This window comes from Psittacula echo (assembly GCF_963264785.1).
Source record: "Psittacula echo genome assembly, chromosome: 6".
In the NCBI taxonomy this organism is placed as follows: domain Eukaryota; kingdom Metazoa; phylum Chordata; class Aves; order Psittaciformes; family Psittacidae; genus Psittacula; species Psittacula echo.
This window is the reverse complement of record NC_137743.1, coordinates 3,933,703-3,948,323: the sequence shown is the minus strand read 5'-3', so window position 1 is coordinate 3,948,323 and position 14,621 is coordinate 3,933,703. Positions and strand designations below refer to the sequence as shown.

Here is a 14,621-nt window from a genome sequence, read left to right as displayed (position 1 = left end):
TAGGGATGTGTTTTTAAAAATGAATGGGAAATTCCCATATAAAACAATATCCTTGTTAGCAGATGCAAACACCGTGATTGCAGTCCTCAGCTGAGCTGCACAAGAGACAGCAACCACAAAGAAATGCTCAGAAGAAATACACGGAGTATATACATGTAGTATTTTCTTACTCTTACTTGAATTCCTGTAGATACACACACCAGAAACAGGTACACCTCTTCACGTCCTTTTGTATACCCCTATTAAAGCACTGAGATACATGTAACCCACTGCCGATACCACAAGGATGAAGTCTCTGGGCAGGAAAGCCAAGCAGAAGCTTTGTAAAACTCTGGAGCACTCTTCTTCTATGATATAATCTGTGGACTGAATTAAATCTCATCCAGGAGCACTCTAGATACAGCCACAAGTATATAAACTGCTATAATACAATAAACCAGTAATAGAATAGTACTATGTAATCTCTGCTGTATACCTGCCATGTCAAATCACTGGTGTGTTCATAGAAACATAGAATCCCAGAGTGGTTTGTGTTGGAAGGGACATTAAAGCTCATCCAATTCCAATCCCCTGCCATGGGCAGGGACACCTTCCACTTGTTCTCACCAAAAGCCCCTCTCCAGGTTTCCTGCAGCCCCTTCAGGCACTGGAGCTGCTCTAAGGTCTCCCCTTCAGGAGCCTTCTCTTCTCCAGGCTGACCCAGCCCAGCTCTCTCAGCCTGGCTCCAGAGCAGAGCTGCTCCAGCCCTCGCAACATCTCCATGGCCTCCTCTGCCCTCGCTCCAACAGCTCCACGTCCCTCATGCCCTAGGATTTTGGTTATTCCCCGGCTGCCAGGGCAGTAAATCTGTGCCTACGAACACCAACCTGTGACTTTCCACCCCAGCTCACAGCTGGGTTAACAGGAGTGACTTCAAGAGGAGCAAGGCAAGGCCTTGGGGTGAAACTTCTAATGGCAATGTAAGGGAGATGGGGGGCCTGAGGATGTGCTGAACTCAGGGCTGGGCAGGGACCTTGAGAGGCAGGAGTGGGGAGCAGGGGATGGATGGATGCGATGGTGACTGGGGAGGCAATGGGAGCTGCCAGGGCACATGAGAGAGACAGCAGAGCAGATGGGAGAGGCCATATGGGATGGTGAGGGATGCTACCAAGACGCTAAAAGAAGCACCTGGGGGAAATAATGCTCAGAGGAGCTCAGTGTCTTGTATTATTTTTCATTTAAAGAGAGGGATAGAGGAAAAGGGGAAAAAACCCATTAGGGGGTTGTGTTGTGGTTGTGATTCAGACTCCATATGGGCTCTGGAACTGTCCCACCTCCTAGGGCTGAGCTTTGCAGCTCCTACTAAAAATAACAGGGAGAAGGTAGCAAAAACCCCAATAAATTCTCCTTGAACGTGCTCCATTACCAAGCCCAGTGCTGAAAACCAACTCTATTCGTTGTGCTCAGCAGATGGCTTTCTTGATATTATCCAGAACCCAGAGAACATGCTTTCTCTCCAGTGTTGCCACTTCAGCTGCAGTATATATTCCTTATATTTCATGATGTTCACCACTGAGACACACATTCCAGCCATACGGCACCATGCAGGAAGGATGACATCCCACACCAGCTCTCCTTCGGGTCCCTCCCTATTCTCTTTATCCATTTATCTTTTTCCTTGTATCCAAGTGGAAACAAAGTAGAGCAGTAAAATCCAAATGAGCTGCTCCAGGAAAAGGACAGCTTTCCTTGTTTCTTTTTGGTTCAAAAAGAACTAAAAGAAGATCAAATAAATAAACCCAAGGAGAACGATGCTGATGCTTTACACAAGGGCGCAGGGGAGAGCTGCTGATATCAGCCATCTGGGCAGGAGGCTGCTTGGGCTTCAAATCACCCCGAGGGATTCAGAGGCTATAAAGATGCTTTGGAAGATGAGATGTACAAATCAAGGCTAAAAGATGAGCCTGCTGACGGGCAGGACAACCCTGGCATGGGGACAGCCTAAGCACCACCCAAGACCACCACGAGACCAGCAGCGGGGCTGCCAACAATGTACCAGTGTTGTGGGGTGCAGACTTGGTTTCATCACACACACAACTGGCAGCCTTATGGTTTAGAGTGGAAATTCCCCATGAACGAAGACAAAAGCTCATCCATCAAAGCAGGCACTTGGATCCATCTTCTGGGAAGCGAGGGCTTCAGTCACACCGGCTGTCTGTGTGCCACTGGCACCTTTTAAACTTGTGTTTGCACATTGATAATGAGTGATTGCGAGTGGGAAACAAAGAAAACTCCATGTTGGGAAGTACTGTAGGAATTCAGTTATGCTTGCGTTAACCGCTGGCATTAGTCCTTCCCATTATGCTGGACAGAAAGTGCTATCAATCTTTCAAGCAAGATATACACAGTTTCCTATGTGCTGCTCTGCTTTGCTGCTGGCATTCTGAGATCTGCTGGAGGCTTTCTATAGGTCCCAGAGGAGGGCTGGGATGGTGTCAGAGGATTTTCTGTGCTGGGGAGGACAGTGGTTGCTGTTCCCTGTTGGCTTAAAGCATTCCCTGTATGGTGATGCTCCTCCTGCACAAATGAGCAAGCTGGAGAGACAGGACCGCATTGCTGAGGTGGGAGCCTCTGGAAGAGAAATCCTCATCTTTATGTCTACCTGTAGCTGTTGTCATCTCCAGTCATTCATTTACAGCAAGAAGGGAGAACAGCCCACGGAGGATCCAGCCCAGGCTTTAACTAATGCTCTTTCCATAAGAGCAATGTGTGAGCCTTCAGTGAGAACCCAGCTTGAGTTTAAGAGCCTCCCAAAGCAACCTTTGGCCAAGTATGAAGTGCCAAAGAGGGGTGGCAGCTGCCTCGGTTCCTCCTGCAAACACCACAGATGGGCTGTGGGCTGAGGTGGGAGCTGCGACCACCCAGATTGCACCCAATGGTTTCAATCCTTTAAATCCACCTGGATCATAGAATCCTGGAATGGTTTGTGTTGGAAAGCACCTTAAAGCTCACCCAGTTCCAACCCCTTGCCATAGGCCGGGAATCCTTGTCCAGCATCTTCATTCAAAGTGATAAATGGTACAAAACCTTCACGCCACGAGCAGCAAGTGATGCCCTTTGTGTGCACCAACAGAAAGAGAAGCACACGGGTTGTCCCTGAGCCCTGTGAGCCACACCATGTGTGTGCTCCCGGGGGCTTTTCCATAGCCTGAGTGACCCTTGCTAGCTACTAAAGGAAAAGAGATGGGCAGCTCACTCCAAACCCCACAGGTCTTGCCAAGGCCTCGTCCCTTGTAAGACCCATTAAAATAGCTCCTGGGCACTTGCCAAGCACACAAACCCAGCTGGAACCGTCTGTTCAGCGACCCTGTTGCAAGGTCATCCCTTCTGGAGATCAAACCAGGCACTGTTTGACCTATGAATGTGAAACGTTGCTGCTGAGGGTGCTGGAGCTTTGGGAACTTTCTCCCTGTCGCTGCTCCTGGCCACATCGCTGCTCTCAGATCCCTACTCTTCTTCCATGGTCAAATGAAGGAAACCTTGGCATGGAGAAGCCCAACCACTGCCATGCTTCCAGCTTTTCCTGCAGCACTTTCACAGCCTTTACAAGGCTCCTGCTTTTGTCTTCCTAGTTCCTTGCTTCCCCTTCCTTTTCAATTTCTTTCCCCTTCAGAGTCTCTCCCATCACTCTTTGAGGAATCTGAGACCACAGAATCACAGAACCCCAGCCTGGTTTGGGTTGGAAGGGACCTTAAAGCTCATCCAGCTCCAACCCCTGCCACGGGCAGGGACACCTTCCACTGGAGCAGCTTGCTCCAAGCCCCTGTGTCCAACCTGGCCTTGAACACTGCCAGGGATGGGGCAGCCACAGCTTCTCTGGGCACCCTGTGCCAGCGCCTCAGCACCCTCACAGGGAAGAGCTTCTGCCTAAGAGCTCATCTCAGTCTCCCCTCTGCCAGGTTCAAGCCATTCCCCTTGGCCTGTGCAGAAAAGGATGCAAAGTGGAAATATATGAGTGAGGCAATAACCCTGGAAAGTCCTGGGAGGTGCTGAATGCTTGCAAATCCCACTCATTTCCCTAAGATAAACACCCTCACTTCCCTGTAGCACAAGATCATAGCTAAGTGAGAAAAAAACCCCTAAATACTAACACTCAAAAGCACTTAACTACAAGCTTCTTGCCATTAAAGTTGATTCACTTTTTACAACTAATGCTTCACAAGTGCATTGTAGGATAAGGGCACAAGTTGAATTTGTTAACGTTTAATAGCAACCTAGAACCATAAAAACACAGCAAACAAGGCTCAGCAACCACCAAAGCTCACCTGCTCTTCCAGGGGTAGCAAACACACTGCACTCCACTACTTCTGTGGCCCTGAGTACTCCACAAAGGCAGGGTGACCATTCCCAAACTCATCAGCTCCTGGCCCTTCTGCTCTCATACCAAGGAAGTCACCAGGAAACCCACCACGGTTGAGGACAACCCTCAAGCACGTACTTCAGCTTGGCACATACTTCAGCGTGTGCTGTCCTTAATGGAAATGCTTTCTTGGATCAGGCTGATATTCCCTCAGGGCACATCATCAGTTTATTTGCTAGGCAAGAAGGTGCACTGTTGTGGGAGATAAAGATGATGATTGCACCACACAGCACAGGAAAGATGGGCATGAGAATTGACTTTACCCTTTGTAGGAACAGTTTATGGAGGGAGGCTGCTCATTTTGTGGGTTTTCCCAGCTATAGAGGGCAATAAGCAAAGGAGAGCATCCAGGAGCATCATCCCCTGGACACTCTGGACCAGCAGCTCTGCTTGGGCATGGGCCTGCAGGCAATGGCAGTGCTGGGGAGCAACCAGCTGGCTTCAACCTTCCCCTTGGGTTGTACTTACTGAATCCTACAGAACCCAAATATCTGGGAATCTTATTGGAAAAGACTGGTTCTACCTCAGGCAGGATTTACTGGTCAAGACTGCATTAAGAAGATGTAATGCTCAAGGAAAAGTTTGGAAAAGAAACTCCTGCTTCAACCCATGTTCCTTAGCTAATATATTGTATTATTGTTAATGTTGTTGTAGAGCTGTCTCCCCACATACATCAGTAAAATGAAGAAGGATCCCACACTGTGCCTGCAGCCACCTTCCCAGAGGAGCATGCTCTGCTGGAGGCTTCAATGGGAATGGGGTGATGTGGGGATCACCAGCATCTCCTGCCCTGACATCTTTTGAGCCATTCAGCTGGGAAAAAAACCCCTACCCATAACCCCCCAAAACACCTCAATCTTTATCCAACTGCTCTGGAAACAGATTTGAGAGATGCCACATAATACAACCCTTTTTAGCTGTTTGTGCCCTGCAGCCATGCATTAATACAGCTGAGGCTAAGCTGGATTGAGGGACTTTTAAATGGGTGCACTGGATGATGCAGAAGGCTATCAAAAACTGAAATAAAGAGGGCAAAAAAAGCACTCTGAAAAGAAGAAAAGGAAACACTCAACACAAAACTGGAAAGATTCCATGAGGTCAGGGTGAGCGTACAAAACCTCCCACTGGAAATGTGATTAACAATAGCATCTTATCTCCTACAGCATAGGAAGTACACGGATTAATAACAATACACTGATGGGTTACAAACTCCCAAATCTTAGAATATTATCATTTAATCATGGGGGTTTTTTAGACTAAGGGAGAAGGGAGGTAGGGAGGGCAGAGAACGCTCTATTTCCAACTCACTCTTTTAAAACCTCCTGACTTTGTAGCTCTGTAGAACCTTACTAACTGCTTACTAATAGTTACTGTATGCTAAGAGCATCTTGGAATTGCAAAAGGGCATGTAGGTGTAAGTAAGAAGTAAGAGTGTGTCCATACACTTACACAGACTTACACAGAACATGCTCTTGAGGCTGCATGTAGAAACTGCTACTCCATGTATAGAGCTGTGGGGTTTCTACCAGTAAACTTCAACCCAGAATTAAACCTTATTGTAATTCAGGGGTATGAAATCTTTCTTCACATGTCCAAATCAAATTAAACCACGGGAGATTTGTTTTTTGTGAGTTGCTTTTAAATTCAGTTCTTTCAAATAGCCATTAAACCTTTTGAAAATTAAATGAGTTTTGTTTTTAATGTAATGTGCAATTGTGAAGATCTGAAGCAAAGCACATGGTCTCCAAAGCACGTGTGTTTTCCTAACTATACAAGTTGGTCTAATAGAAGATGCTATCTCTCCCTGCAAACCTTGCCTAGCTTCAGTTTTCCTGGTTGAATAAAGATAACAGGTAAATTTGAATGATTAACTTTCATGTTCTCTCTTTTCCCCATTTATCAGGCTTTTCCTGGCTGCTGGCATTCCTGCCTTGCTGCAAAACATGGGCTGCAGGTCTGGGGGCTCTCTGCCTCCATGCACCTCCTTTGATACATCACCACCTTGACAGCCTCTATACATGAATGATGCTGGAACAACCCAGAGCACTGGAACAACCCAACCCAAAACAAACCCAAGATCTCAAATCACAGAATCCCAGCCTGGTTTGGGTTGGAAGGGGCCTTAAAGCCCATCCAGCTCCAACCCCTGCCACGGGCAGGGACACCTTCCACTGGAGCAGCTTGATCCAAGCCCCTGTGTCCAACCTGGCCTTGAACACTGCCAGGGATGGGGCAGCCACAGCTTCTCTGGGCACCCTGGGCCAGCGCCTCAGCACCCTCACAGGGAAGAACTTCTGCCTAAGAGCTCATCTCAGTCTCCCCTCTGGCAGGTTCAAGCCATTCCCCTTGGCCTGTCCCTACAGGCCCTTGTCCCAAGCCCCTCTCCAGGTTTCCTGCAGCCCCTTCAGGCACTGGAGCTGCTCTAAGGTCTCCCCAGACCCTCTCTCCTCCAGGCTAAACAAACCTGGAACATACAACATTAGAGACATGGTTACCTTTGCTACAGTGAAAGTAACCTCTGAATATGAACAGGGCTGGAAGTGCCTGCAGACACTCCATCTCACATCCTTGGTCTTCTCAAGGGGTTTTGGAAGATTGAAAGAAACCCTTCCAGAGCTTTCCAGCTGTTCTTGAGCCCTGGATGAGTAATACGTACTAGGAACAGGAAAGAACATACTTAACATTTATTCTCATCCCTGAACCCAGAAACATTCTGCTCTGATAATCCACAGCCACACATTTCACATCTTAAACTAAGACAGCAGACCAAGCAACACCAACTGAACACCATCACTAACTTTTTGGTACCAGAAATGCCTCTACTCACCCTGAGACACTGAATGTGTCAGCACAAGTGATGATCAGCCCGTTGAGGGTTTCTCCCTGGGTTTTTCTGTGTGTCCAGGGTGGGCTCGAGTCATGGTTGGGTTAAACTCACATAGTTTTGCAAATCCTACCCTTGTAGCTGCTTCATCTCCACCTCTCCCACACCAGCTGGAGGGCACTCAGCCCAGTCAGCCGCACGCAAGAGCCTTCTGGTTTATGGAAACCACGCTCAATGTCCAAATATCACACAGTTCCTTGAATAATAGAGCTTAGAACTCCCCTAATTTATCATCAGTGTTTGAAATAGTACTGCTACCCCTCACAAATAATGATAGATGAAAAACTTATCTTAAACCAGGGCTATTTGAGCTAAATCAAGAAAAATCTTTGCTAATCTGCTACTTCTTTGAGCAAAGCAAATACGCACGCCCTGGGTTTCGTACTACAACAAAAATGAACATTGGCAGTGCAAGCAAAATCATCTACAAATACAAATCAACCTTTTCTCCTTGCGAGCCAGAGTAGCCCAAGGGTTAACGGGATAACGGCACGATCACGCTGCTGATGTATTTATACAGCACTTTTCATCTTCATTAATCTAGATAACGCCCTGGCAGATTCTTGCTTCTCAGTCCAAGAACAACAAGCTATTCCCATGCTACAGCAGTTCAACACCAACCTCTCCCCAATCACACAGGGCCCCACAGAGGTCTCTGATCACCACCCTGGTGCCTCTTTTCTACCCTCCTACTGCTTTGAGAAGGGACTGAAGCACTGCAACCCCAGCTTGTCCTGGCTCCAGGATGCACTCCAGCAACTCCCAAAGTTCACCACATCTCCATTTGGTCACAATGTATAGCATGAAGGACCTTACCAAAGCATTGGGCTGCCCTGCCCTTGCCTTTCCCAGCTCTGATGCATGGCTTTTCTCATAGGGGCACCATCAGCACTGCAACATGAGCTGAAGGAGGGAGATCAGGGTGCTGAAATCATAAAATCCTAGAATGGTTTGGGTTGGAAGAGACCTTAACGTCCATGTAGTTCCAATCCCCCTGCCATAGAAATAAAGTGCTCCTTCAAGGATCCATATTTTCTATCTGTTTTTCATGAGCTGGTATTTTGGCCAGTAACCTTCATATTTTAGGTGTCTTATTTTCTTGTGCATGCAAAGGATAGCTACAGTGAAACTCCAATGGCTGGTGGGAGGCATTTCCTACAGACATCCTCAGCACATCAAGAGACAAAATCCAAATTGTAGAGAAAGTGACTGCTCTTGAAACCACGTTAACTATAATGGGTGAAATTGCCTTCATTTTTATGTCTCTTCACTATCACAGAAAACAAAATCAGTGCTGATGTAGGTAACACAGGCCATAGGTTTATCTAATAATGTATACTGAAGGGAGTGAAGGATATTTCAGATTTGCCTAGTTATAAAGCTGTAAATCACACTGGATGGTATCACTGCAGTAAGCTGTTTTCCCCTACCAGTTTTCTCAATTTTATCAGTTCCATAAATCCCATCACTTATCAACCTAAAACCTATAGTCGTGTACCCTATGATTATTCTCAATTAATGACTATTTTAGCTTTAAAACTGTGCCACAAACCCACTGAGGAGTGAGGTATGGCAGAATGAATCAATCAGATTTCATTTCTTTCTTGGGAATGAGGTAGGAAAGGGAAAGGGAAAGGGAGAGATTTGCACTGGAGTTTCAGAAAGTTGACAAAGTTTCCAGCCTTGCAGTAGAAAGCTGTTACAAAGAGGGAGGCTGACACACCAAACCCCTGCCTACTTGTTTATACACTTGGTTACATCATACAGATTACACAACATATCATAGAATCACAGAATAGAATATCAAATAAACCAAGTGCACTGAGAAAACCGGCTGGGATCTTGAAGAACAAGGTTCCTGCAGCAACACCGATCCTACACAAAGCCTGTGTCCCAGGGGACCCCAAAGCCTCTCGCGCATTAGATACCACTGTCATGAAACCACCCCGCTGGCTCTAATCAAGAAGTACAGGCTTACGTGGCAGACAGGTGAAGTAAGACATGGTTCTCATCTAGAAACCCAGTTAAATGAGCATTTTGCAGTTTCACATACAAATATGTCTGTGTTTTCATGGTTCATTCCACAAATACCCAAGAGGTAAACTGTGCAGTACTCAGTGTAATCTATTCCTCTAATTAATGCCTTTGATAGCACAAAGAAAAATCAATATTATGAAAGAATCCATAACATTTGGCCAGCTGACTTCCTTAAGAATATAGAGGTGGGTTCATAAATAATCCCCAACCTCCTTTCCATTTCGTGGCAATACTTTCAGCAAGACTTTTCCCAAATCTGTCCTTCATTCTCAGCCCAACAAATGGGTCAGATTCCTTGTCCTCTCCTCTCTCTGCAAGCAGACATATCCTGTGACCATTTGTTTCCCTGAAATGCTCTTCCTTCAGAAGGAAGAAGAGATTCTTCTGCAGAAACTTGGTAGAAGTTGCTGTCAACAGAGAGGTGACCTACAAGAAGGACAAAGCTCAGTCACAGGGTCTGGAAATGGTTTCCTGAGTTTTCTAAAACAAGCTATTTCATTGCTCCTTGGAAGAAGCAGACCTTGAGAAAGGTGCTGATCCCTCTCAATGCCTTGTTCAAGGTCCAGCCAAGTGACATTGATGGGTTTCAGGATTTTTTTGCTTACTTGTTTTGTATGTAATGCAAGGGTCACCATTCTTGAAGGACTCCTCTTCAAGCTCTCATTGAATGAACACGATGGATCTTCTGTAACAAACCATGCTGCTGTGCTCTCCATGGGCCTTGCAGGAAGCATTGAAGGGGACGTTGCACAGACACCCACAACAGAAACACATCACCTTCTTCTGCCTCCTTCCTTTGGACTGAGCTGGTGAACCACTCTTTGGTCCAGAGGCTGCACCAGGATCCCTTGCCCTGTGCCTGGATTGAAGAATTCTGCTGACTTGAGGCTCCTTCACTGTTTCTGCCCCTCTTGGGCACATAAACAAGAAACCAGTTGCTGCTTCCTCGCGATTCACATGAGGAGTCAATGGGTTCAGTGTGGGGATCATTCAAACCAGCTGTGGCCAGTGAAAAGAATCCATTCTTCATTCCTGCAACCAGGCTTGCTAGAAAGTAGGGAGCAAATGTTCCACCCAAAATAGTTTTGGTCTGAGCACAAGAGAAGCTCTTGGCAACAACAACGTTGAAAGAAAGAATGTCTCAGCATCAGGCTCAGATGCCTTGCAAATGTATTTTGTATCCTCTACTCCAAACTGTATTTCATTCTGCCTATAACAGACTACATGCTTTAACCGGCTCTGGCAGATTGCTGAGTGTCTTTATTTTGGCTAGTAGAGAGCTCCCTTCCATATGGGCCCTATCTAGGATGTAAAGCAGATCTACCGGGATGGAGAGCCCAACTCCAGCTGAACACCAGGCCACAGTGGCCCTCCACAGTGAAACCACATTGTGCAGGAATGCTGGGCAAAGGGTGCAAACTGGGCAGCGTCTTGGCTGCTTACCTTTCTATGGAGCCATCTGGCCAGGCAGGGCTGCGGGTGTGCTCCCACAAGTCCCAACCCCACGTGCGCATCTGCTGGGTGTGCTCTCACAGACTCATGGGATCCTAGAACAGTCTGGATTGGAAAGGACCTCAAAGATATCTGGTTCCACCCCCTGCCATGGGTTTCCACTAGACCAGGTTGCTCCAAGCCCCGTCCAACTTGGCCTTGGAACGGCCCTACCCCAGCAGCACAGCTGAGCTCCAGGATGCTGCTGCCCAGCATCCTGGTCCACCCTGGACTGATGGTGATGAGCAGGCTCTGGGCAAATACTCCCCTATGTTAGGCACTCCCATCACCATCCTTCCATGCACCCAGTTTTATCAATGCAAGGACTTTCCAATAGTACTGCAACAAATGCTGCTTTTCTCAAAGAGCTGTGAACCACCACAGTGACCAGATGTAAATGGGTAGGTCTTTGCAGTCCATTTTAACCTACAACAAAGGCAGAAGGTGCTGCTGTTACTAGGGATGCAAAGGTAGAGTAGGAGACATGAAGACTTCCTACTGGATGAGTGACCAGGCCTGATCCAAGCGTTTCCTCTGGGATGACTGGCAAGAGCAATGAATCCTGATGTGGTGCATATGTTCTGAATTTTGTGTACTTCAGAAACGAAACCAGAAAAAAAAAAAGTCATTGTGCTTCTCTGTGAAGTATCGAAAGCACTGAACTGTGATGCATTAACATGGCATTGTCTTCTGGACCCTCGTCCAGCTCAAGGCTGACAGGAGGAGCTGGCACACAGACATTGGGAAGTGCCCATATTCTTTCCTTGCACACCCAGGTACTTTTGCACAGCACAATCATGCATGCGAATGTCTCCATCCTCCTCCTGCAGTTATCAGTGCAGGCTGAGCTAAGGACAATGCCTATTAGCAAAAGATACAAGAGAGGATAACAACTCAGATAAAAAAAGGTTTGCATTTATTAGTGCCACAATATAAAGGAAATGATAAACCACTGCAAGCAGGGTTTCTAGTTTGGACTTAATCTCACTGGGTGTAGCTGTGCTGGTGCTGGCTGCCTCCCTGTCTCAGTCCTGGTCTCTTTCCCATTGGTCAGGACAAGGCTTTTCCCAAATCACAACAGCTGGCTGGAGCAAGCCTCCACCTCCTCTTTCTCACTACAACTTTCCCTTGGAGCATGATGACTTTTAAATCCTTCCAGGCTCAAAGCCCAGTAAGCAGTAAAGCCCAGCACAGAGTGATATTTATTTCTCATAACTTTTTTTTCTCCGTAGAAGAATCCAATAGGAAAACAACCTCAGCTGTATTTGTCATAGCCAGGGGTGCATTCGAGGCTCTTACAAAGTGAATACGCTGCGCACAGAGGTGCTTAATGCAGCGCGCCTGCTTCTTAACCAAGTTAAAGGAAGAGCCTGCCCTAAGCCAAAGCTCTTATCTTCTTTCAGCTGTAGTAAAGAATGACTTAAAAATCTTTTGGGGAGATGGAAACTTTGGTATGGACAAAGGACTCAAATGAACAGCCACAATGGCTGCAGAGTGGTTTCCTTAATTAGAAAGTTGGCTGCGTTTATAAGGGGGAGGAAAACAATGCTGCAGACAGCCAAAGCAAAGAGCAAGTAATAACTGTAGCACATGCAGCTCTGGAGGAAACAGCAACCGGCTCTATCAGCCCCCCAGATCCTCCACAATCGCTTGTAAGTATTAGGCTGCAAATCAAGTGTGGTCTTGCTGCTGAATCAGAGCAGTACAAGCTTGTAAATATGACTTGGCCTTAATTAATTCATTTTGACAAGGCTCAAAACACTCTCCAGGCGATTTAAGACACCATAAAAAATCAAGGAACTGACAGTTTTTGACCTCAAGATGTCAAATATAGAACTGCTATCTGGTTTTGACAAGCTGTCACTCTATCTCCCAGAAATCCCTAACACAGCTAAGCATTTAACATCATGGGCTGCAGCTACACAACGTGGTCTGTGAGAGCATCAGTTAACCCAGAGAATGTGACTGCCCCATCCCTGGCAGTGTTCAAGGCCAGGTTGGACACAGGGGCTTGGAGCAAGCTGCTCTAGTGGAAGGTGTCCCTGCCCGTGGCAGGGGGTTGGAACTGGATAAGGTTAAGGTCCTTTCCAACCTGAACCATTCTATGATTCTATGATGATTCTATGATTCAACAGCATCCTAGAGTCCCCATCAATATAGCAGCAGTGTTGTTCTCAGCCCCCTGCCCTGCTCTGGCACCTGGGAGAACAGAGATGTTTGTGTGACCAACTGTAAGGAAGCCTGAGAAACCATCATCTTGACGCTCACTTGCTGTCCAGATTTGCCCAGCTGTCCTCGTGGAGAGCCAGTGTGCTGCTGTAGAACTAGCAAGCTACATGGCAAACAGAAAACACCAACCAGGAAGGTTGTGCTTTCTTAAACAGCAGACCAGATCCCATCCTGAAAGCATAACCTCTAAGAAGAGACACTCAGCCCATGCATAACTCTCAAGTCAGCACATCACAGAATCAAGGAATGGTTTGTGTTGGAAGGGACCTTACAGCTCATCCAGTTTCAACTACCTGCTATGTGCAGGGACACCTTCCACTAGAGCAGCTTGCTCCACCCCAACATCCTGAACAGAGAGATGGATAACTGTACAGAAAAGGGAAGAAAACAACAGGTAAACTACAGCTTTCCCCCATGCTGGTTGCATGCAGGCCTGTCAATCCAAGCAGCACCTGATGCCTGTGATTAGAAAGAAGCTGATACCTGTTTGTGCCAAGTTGATTGAGCATCCCAGTATGGAAACTCAAACAGCCAGTGCCAAAACAGCATTCCCAGGGGAGAGCCAGCTGTGCCATGCATCTGGGGAGATCAGGAAGGCAGCAAGAGAAAACACCTCCTGGCTGCAGCAGCAAACCAGCATAGCCTCTGCTATGCACAAGACTGACCAAGGAGAAACATGGGTCATGGACCGTTTCAATGGTACACGAGATGCATTTACTGTACCTGAACATGAAGCTGTGGCCTCTCAAGGCTGCACACGCTGCTCACTGTGATGGGCTGCCACGCTGTGTGACTGAGCACTGGGTGTTTGTGCTCTGCTTCAAGCCAGCTGCCAGAATGAAATGAACCACTGGTGTCTGACGTTAGGGAGGCTCAGGAGCATGGCTCCAAGTGATGGAGATGGATGGCAGCAGCAAGGCTGAGATTTTGGAGCGTGGCTCCAAAAAACAGATCTCAGAAGGCACCCTCACAACCCTACTCCATTCAGGAGATGAAAAAGCATCATCCCAAAGTGGACACGGAAGTGTGCTGCCCCAAATGTCTCCACAACAGGAGTATTGTCATCACCCCAGGAGACCTGGAAAATTGCCTTGCTGCTGACACCCAGGAGCTCCGTGTGGCTTGATACAAAGCAGCAAAGCACAGGTTACACACTCTGCTTACAAGAAAATGAAATCTTAAACGATGTGAAGTGAAATCCTGGATCTGGGAATCAGGTTCTTCTAAAACCCCACAATTTAAACTCACTCTTTTGCCAAACTGTGATTGAAAACCAGTGCTCAGACCCCAAGGGTTCACAACCCACTTCCCAGACACGGCACTGCGGTATTTGGATGGTGTCAGAGCATTTCTAACATGACGAAGGGTAGAGGCTAGAGGCAAACAAACAAAGCACGTAACTACACCGACTTGAGAGGAGGAGTGCACCAAAAATTCAAAGCACAAATGTTTTGTGACTGTTACCAGCAGTGTCCTTACCAAGCGTGGAATGCTTTCCTAGAAACTGGCTACCTTTAGGGCACTGGCTGTCCCACTGCGGTATGTTGGTTGGCTCACTGTTGCTGATTTCAGTATTTTCCC

At 47.1% G+C, this 14,621-nt stretch overlaps 1 protein-coding gene across 1 annotated transcript in view; it reads right to left on the bottom strand.

Annotated features, from left to right (window-relative positions):
* CTBP2 (C-terminal binding protein 2) overlaps positions 1-14,621 on the bottom strand; it is a gene marked incomplete at both ends in the record, with an annotated part of 45,331 nt that overhangs the window by 17,700 nt on the left and 13,010 nt on the right. The gene's annotated exons all lie outside the window — the stretch shown is intronic.